A 7,617-nucleotide genomic window follows, 5' to 3' on the forward strand; every position below is an offset into this window, starting at 1 on the left:
AGGATAAACTTTTGATATACACAGCTTTAAATGTGCTCCATCCACATTCATTATCTGACATGTTTAAGAATGTGTGTGTTGTGCATGTGTGTTCATCAAACTGTAGATAACAGTGTTGAGTGTGCTGTCAATTACAAAGTATTCTTTTTGTTTTCTTTTTTGTTTTTTAAAGAAGTAGTGTATACATTAAATTTTTAGTTCTTGTAATCAAATTTTAATCAGGCATTTCTTAATTTTCAATTAAGTTATTTTCTTTTAAGTACATTACTTGAGTTACACATGTTTCTAAAATAATATTATGGTTGGTAATCCTTTACATCATTGTTCCCTTTGTTAAGGTTTTATAAAGTGGATAATTATTGATGTCAATTATTGATATGCAGTTATAACAACATGAATAAAAAGGGCAACCTTCTTGCAATACATATATAGCAAGCATTTTAACTTAAAAGTTATAAATGTTTAATAAATACACTTATTCATACTTAAATTAATCAAATACATAAAATACCATAATTCATGGTTTATGTCACAATGCAGCAAAAATAGACTATTACATTGAGATTAAAAGGGGGAATTATATCATTTTTCCACAGTTGCTTTGTGTTTATATTAATTACTATAATGTCTTAACTCTTGACCTGAAAGGAGCTACTCTGAGTGGTGTCACAACTTAACAGGTCCTAACTACCTTAAGTCCTATATGCAAAAAGGTCTTTGGTGCACATTCACAGTATATCATATAATAAAGCCTGATGACCATTAAACCTATACTAAACTTTATGTACATTGGTTTCTAATGTTGGTAACTATTTAACGTTTCATATGTGTTCACTTCACATAGGTATATTTTCAAATACTAATATGGAATAAGTGATATTAAGTGTTTAGAACATGTGCGGTAATATGGATCACCATTTTGCAGGTATTGCAAAGTCACTCTTTTATGCATGTTGAATAACAGCACATTAATGTTTATTTGTAAATAAATTATTAGTCATTAATGAACCTCTGAATAAACCCTTAACCATTGGAACATTATAAAGTACTACCAGTCTCATTTATGTAGAATTGACTTTAAAAAGTGGTAACCTGCAACCCTTTGGCCTTTACAATTAGTTTTGTTGGTATATCCTAATGTCTAAATGTTTTCATGTTGATTCAGATATGTTAATATTTTTTTACTTGAATCAAACCAGTTAATTTAGATGTGACCACATGAAGCACGTGTTTTCAAGATTAACTTTTTTTTCCGTGTACGTTTAAAACATGCATTATGTTTACATGTACAGTGATGTGAAAAAATTAGGACACTCCATGAAATATTTAGTTCTTCTTTAAGAAATATGGACATATCAATATTTGATCTTCTTTCAAACAATATCTATAAAGAAAGGTGATATAATCACCAAAAACAATGACATTTTAACCATGATATCATTTATTTAACAAAAAATGTACAAAGATGCCAATTCCTACTGAGGAAAAAGTTAGGACACCCTATGCCCTAATAGCTGGTATTGCCCCCTTTGGCTGAAATAACCTCAAATAAGACATTTCCTATAACTGTCTACCAGTCTCTGACATCGACTGGGAGAAAGTTTTTCCCACTCCTCCATGCAGAATTTTTTCAGCTGTGTGATGTTTGAGGGGTTTCTTGCATGCACAACCCGTTTCAAATCACCCCACAGCATCTCAATAGAATTTGATGCAAATCAAACTTGTGCAGTCTCTTTCTTATGGTAGATGCATGTACTTTGACATCAACTGTAGCAAGAGCTACCTGTAGGTCCTGAGATGACATTTTAGGATTGCTGGAGACTTCTTTAAGCATCTTAAAGCTTGCTCTTGGGCTGAACTTGCTAGGACGGCCTGACCTGGGCATGTTGGCAGCTGTTTTAAATGTTCTCCACTTGTAAATTATTTTCCGGACAGTGGAATGGCTGATTTCGAATTGTTTGGAGATTTTTTAAAAATCCCTTCCCAGACTCATATGCATCTACAACCTTCTTTCTGAAGGCCTCAGAGAGCTCTTTTGATCTCACCTTGGTGATTTCACTCACTTCAACAATCAAGAGCAAACCAAACTAAATGTCTGAGGTTTAAATAATTGAGGCTCCTCCACAATCCTCTCTAATGATGTTCTAATCTTTTGCACCTGATGTGGTGCACCTGATTCTAATTTTATGCATTTTAAATAGTAAATAAATATGGGAGTGACCTATCTTTTTCCTCACCAAAAATTGCATTTCTATTAAGTACATTTTACAATTAATTTTAAAAAGACATTTCTTCAGTTTTATTAGTTTATTTATGTTACCTCCATCCCTCAGTATTGTTAAAACGAAGATCTAATGTCCATATGTTGAAAAAGACAAAGGTTTTCATGGGGTGTCCTATCTTTTTCACATGACTGTATGTCTGTTTCCATTTCTGTGACAGCTGTAGGACATTGTAACGAGGCTGGCAACAGGTAAACGAAGAGACGATGATGAAGTGCGATGATCCCAAGTGCAGTTTATTAAAAAGGTGTATTCCAAGACTTGACTTGACTTGACTTGACTTGACTTGACTTGACTTGACTTGACTTGACTTGACTTGACTTGACTTGACTTGACTTGACCATGGAACCAACATTACACAAACAATACTTGACAATGGACAATGGCAAACATGGGGGTTAAATACTAGGACCTGGGAGAACACATGACAATGATAACCAATGAACACTTAGGACTCTAAACAAGATAATAAGACTGCTAACAAACTAATAAAACAATGAACCAATGGGGACAAGACTCAAGAACATGGGAAACACATGACAAGATCACATGACAAGGAAACAGGAACAAACATGGCATGGAACTAATTTAAAGTAAAAGACATGAACAAAAACACATACAATCCTGACAGACATAAGGGAGAAACTTGTGGTGCTATGACTTGCATGTGACATGATGAACATGAAGGAAATTTAGACTTTCTGAATTCGTTGAGTGGAAAAACAAAAACTTTTCTGTAAAAATGTTTTAGAAAGTTACTTTTTTATTAATTTACCCGAAAAGCTGAATGGGTTGTGCACTGTCCCGCGCATGACTGCTCTGCATCATGTTCCAATCCCATTCACCCTCTCTCCTCCATTTTCCTGTCTATTGACTTTCCACTAACTTAAAGGCAAAAAGCCCATAAATAAAACAAAGATACAGAGGAAAATCCACAACTTTTACAAAATCATATCTAAGAAATCAAATATACTTCGGACATGATGATCAAATCCTAATGCCTAAAAACAAACATAAAAGAAGTATTCTTCTTATTACAACATTATGAAATGAAATGCCATTTGAGCATTTCAACAGGAAAGACTCAAGACTGCAAATGATTTGCTTTGGAGAGAAGAACCTTATGAAAACTTCAACTGAATTACAGTAGGACACAGGGGATTCTATTGTTAATTTAATGTAATAGAAATTGTACAGCAGAAACAGACCACTCAAATTGATGCAACATCTGAGTACCGCAAAGTGATTGTATCTCATTTGCTATATTTGCATGCATTTGTCTCCATAATTCCCTGAACTGGTCATGCCATTTGTGGATCCAGCTGTTTTAATCACTCTCATTTGTTTAATTTGTTTGTCAGATCCCTGGTCTGCACATCCTCTCATGCATACCGAATAGCATCCACTGCATTCCTGTGGATAAAATGCACACAATTTTAATATATGTGTTTTACAAAGTTAAAAAAATATTTGCTGGGCACTTTACAATGGTTGGCATCATGGCAACTGAGCACAAAACATACCACTGACCTGAACTGTTATCTATGTAGTGTTTTTTACATTTCCCTTTGGAGCCATAAAAATACAAACAATTATGACTTATTGTCTCATTTTGTTGTTTCATTTACTGTTTTGAAAAATCATTTGATTGCAGCCATAAAAATATATGGTACCTCTGTTCAATATCATTTTGTGATTACTCAGACATAGACAGCAAGAAATATGAATGCACACAATCTATAAACACACACACACACACACATGCACAGTTGTATCATGAAAAGTATTTGTGCTGACACAAGATAAGACAAGAAAATGTGCACTCGTAAAATATTTTAATGTCACCTTTGACAATGTTAACATTTGTCTTTTTTCAAACTCATCACACAGAGGATTTCTCTAGCTCAAAGTGCGTTCTCTGTAACTTTGTTGCTTCTGTGACAGGCATATCTTGTGCAGCCATTAAAGAGGTGAGAGGTGACAGCGTTTAGTGATATTCAAATAAACACTCTTGAAGTATTGTTCCACACAATGAACCTTTCAGCAGCAACACATCCTCTATAGCCAAGCAACACTTCCTGCTTCAGCCATCGCAGGCTACATGCACATCTGCAGCACTATATATCACCGTGTGCTGCACACCCTAACATTCCATAGAGCACAGCGCCAGCAGTGATTTGTGCTGTTCTCTCCAACATTTTTATTAAATCTTCATCTGTAATCTGAATGTCCTCTTGACTAAAAGCACAGCCTTTTAAATCAACCTGGCAACCTGACCATAAACTTGAAGTGCAATATGTGCAATACTAATGTCACAATGGCATCCCCTCACCTCCCTGTGCTCCCTCCACACTTGGATCACATATATTGTCCTGTGCTAATAGATGGGCAATCTTGCAGCCAGGGATGCTTAAAAGTGTTTAATAAATGTAATACAACCTATATAGTGTTGAAGAAAGGGGCCTAAAGCAGAACCAGCTGTCTGACCGTGGGGAGAGACCTTACAGAGGATTCCGGCCCATAAAGATGATGCCTAATACAGGCCAACATGTGGGCCTTGCTGATATGCAATACAGGGTCCTGTTGTATATTGGACAGTTTATGGGCTCCAACATCATTCCACTGGAAAAGTGGACTGAGGCCATACGTTACTCTAGGCTAATTTATGACTTGATAGATTTTTTCCTTTATATACTCTATCAGAGGAGAACAATAAAAGGAAGCAGGTGAGGTTGGAATGTAGAGCCTTTCATGTTATTATCCCACTCCAGAGGCACAGAGGTGTATTATGGTCTTAGAAGGTAATACATGAAAGTGTCTAACAAATTGTCAAATTAAGGATTGGTGTCATGACCCCTGGCGGTGTCTATTTACAGCCATGAGTCTATTCCACCGCATGAGATGCTTTAAAACTGAACAGTACAAATGGAGAGGTAAATTCATGGAATGGAGTGGAAAGAACAAACTCTTTATTAATACAGGCAATAAGAATCAGCATCAGGGGTGTCAAGTTCTTGGATAGTTGTACTTTCTTATAAAAAAATGTATTAGGGGGAGTTTATCCTTTACTCAAGAACAATTTGAAATTATTTAAATTTAAACATTTACTCAGTGAAGTCATAGTTTAATCGTAGTTTTTACTCCAATGATTGCATTAGACTTACAAAGTACAAAGTATCTATTTTGCCAGTCATATTTTGCTTAAATATTTCACCTTTCTTTCTCATTCTATGTATATATATATATATATATATATATATATATATATATATATATATATATACACACACACACACATCGATCAGCCACAGCATTAAAACCACCTGCCTAATATTGTGTAGGTCCCCCTAGTACCACCAAAACAGCGACAACCCGCATCTCAGAATAGCATTCTGAGATGCTTTTCTTCTCACCACAATTGTACAGAGCGGTTATCTGAGTTACCGTAGACTTTGTCAGTTTGAATCAGTCTGGCCATTCTCTGTTGACCTCTCTCATCAATTAGGCATTTCTGTCCACAGAACTGCTGCTCACTGGATGCTTTTTGTTTTTGGCACAATTCTGAGTAAACTCTAGACCCTGTTGTGTGCGAAAATCCCAGGAGATCAGCAGTTACAGAAATACTCAAACCAGCCCATAGGGCACCAACAATGATGCCACGATCGAAATCACTGAGAGCAAATTTTTTCCCCATTCTGATGGTTGATGTGAACATTAACTGAAGCATGATTTTATGCACTGCACTGCTGCCACACGATTGGCTGATTAGATAATTGCATGGATGATTGTTGGTGCCAGACGGGCACCAACAATGTACAGGTTTTGCTCTTATGGAAAGAAATAGGTACTTTTATTCACCAAAGTGGCATTCAGCTGATCACAATGTATAGTCAGGACATTAATAACGTGAAAAATTACTATTTCAATTTGAAAAAAAAAAAATTTCAGAACTTCTTAAACTACTTCAAAGTTCTCATCAAAAAATCCTCCATGTACAGCAATGACAGCTTTGTAGATCCTTGGTATTCTAGCTGTCAGTTTGTCCAGATACTCAGGTGACATTTCACCCCACGCTTCCTGTAGCTCTTGCCATAGATGTGGCTGTCTTGTCGGGCACTTCTCACACACCTTACAGTCTAGCTGGTCCCACAAATGCTCATTAAGATCCATAACACTCTTTTCCTATTATCTGTTGTCCAATGTCTGTGTTTCTTTGCCCACTCTAACATTTTCTTTTTGTTTTTCTGTGTCAAAAGTGGCTTTTTCTTTGTGATTCTTCCCATAAGCTTCATTTAACGAACCAAATAGCTTTCAACTGTGTTTGATATAATGGCAAGTGATTTTCTATTTTCTAGGGTAAGGTGTTGGAGTGACGGCTGCTGGAAATGGGGCCTGTCTAGATTTGATTAAAAAATTACTTTTTTCAAATAGTGATGGTGCTGTTTTTTACATCAATAATGTCCTGACTATACTTTGTGATCAGTTGAATGCCACTTTTGTGAATTAAAGTACCAATTTCCTTCCAAAACAGCAAAATCTGTACATAATTTCAAACTTTTGGCCGCCAGTGTATATATATATATATATATATATATATATATATATATATATATATATATATATATATATATATATATATATATATATATATATATATATATATATATATATATACTGTAAAACAATACTTGTGGCCATCTACATTTTACATGGATTTAATTGACTGTATATTTGAAAGTTTAATTAAATTTAGGAGCGCAATTTAATTACATTGTTAGCTCAGTATAATGGACAAAATATTTGGAAGACCAGTCACACATTTTACTTCAGAGAAAGGACCATACGGCCATTTTCAGGGCTTGTATGCAGGTTCTTTCGTTCTGGTTCTCAGCTGTTTCCTGGTGTTTGCAATGAGGTTTAACTTGAAATGGCAGTGGGAAAGGCCCCTCCTCAGTTTAAGCTGTCTTAAATGCATTTTATATGACCTAATATTTCACCACACCAGACCCATTTTCATTCTGCGTTACACTCAGATAAGAGTTATAATCTATGTTTGACGAATGTGCCAGACTCATGCCTCTGACTCTGGTATGTACACAACACTTAACGTTTATTGCAGGCTGATGGGGAAAAAGAAAGAGAGATAGAGAGAGTAAGAATAAAATGAGAAAGCAGGTGTGTTTGGTTTAGATGTTCCTGTCAAGTGGGGTGACATGCATGTCTGAACTCATTTAAATGAATCTCTTATCAGTACCACAATGTACCCACTTATGGACCATAGAAGACAGTCTGTGAACATGTTTGTGTGGTTTAGCTTTGTCAAGACCCCCAATAG

This window comes from Myxocyprinus asiaticus, chromosome 21, assembly GCF_019703515.2.
Source record: "Myxocyprinus asiaticus isolate MX2 ecotype Aquarium Trade chromosome 21, UBuf_Myxa_2, whole genome shotgun sequence".
In the NCBI taxonomy this organism is placed as follows: domain Eukaryota; kingdom Metazoa; phylum Chordata; class Actinopteri; order Cypriniformes; family Catostomidae; genus Myxocyprinus; species Myxocyprinus asiaticus.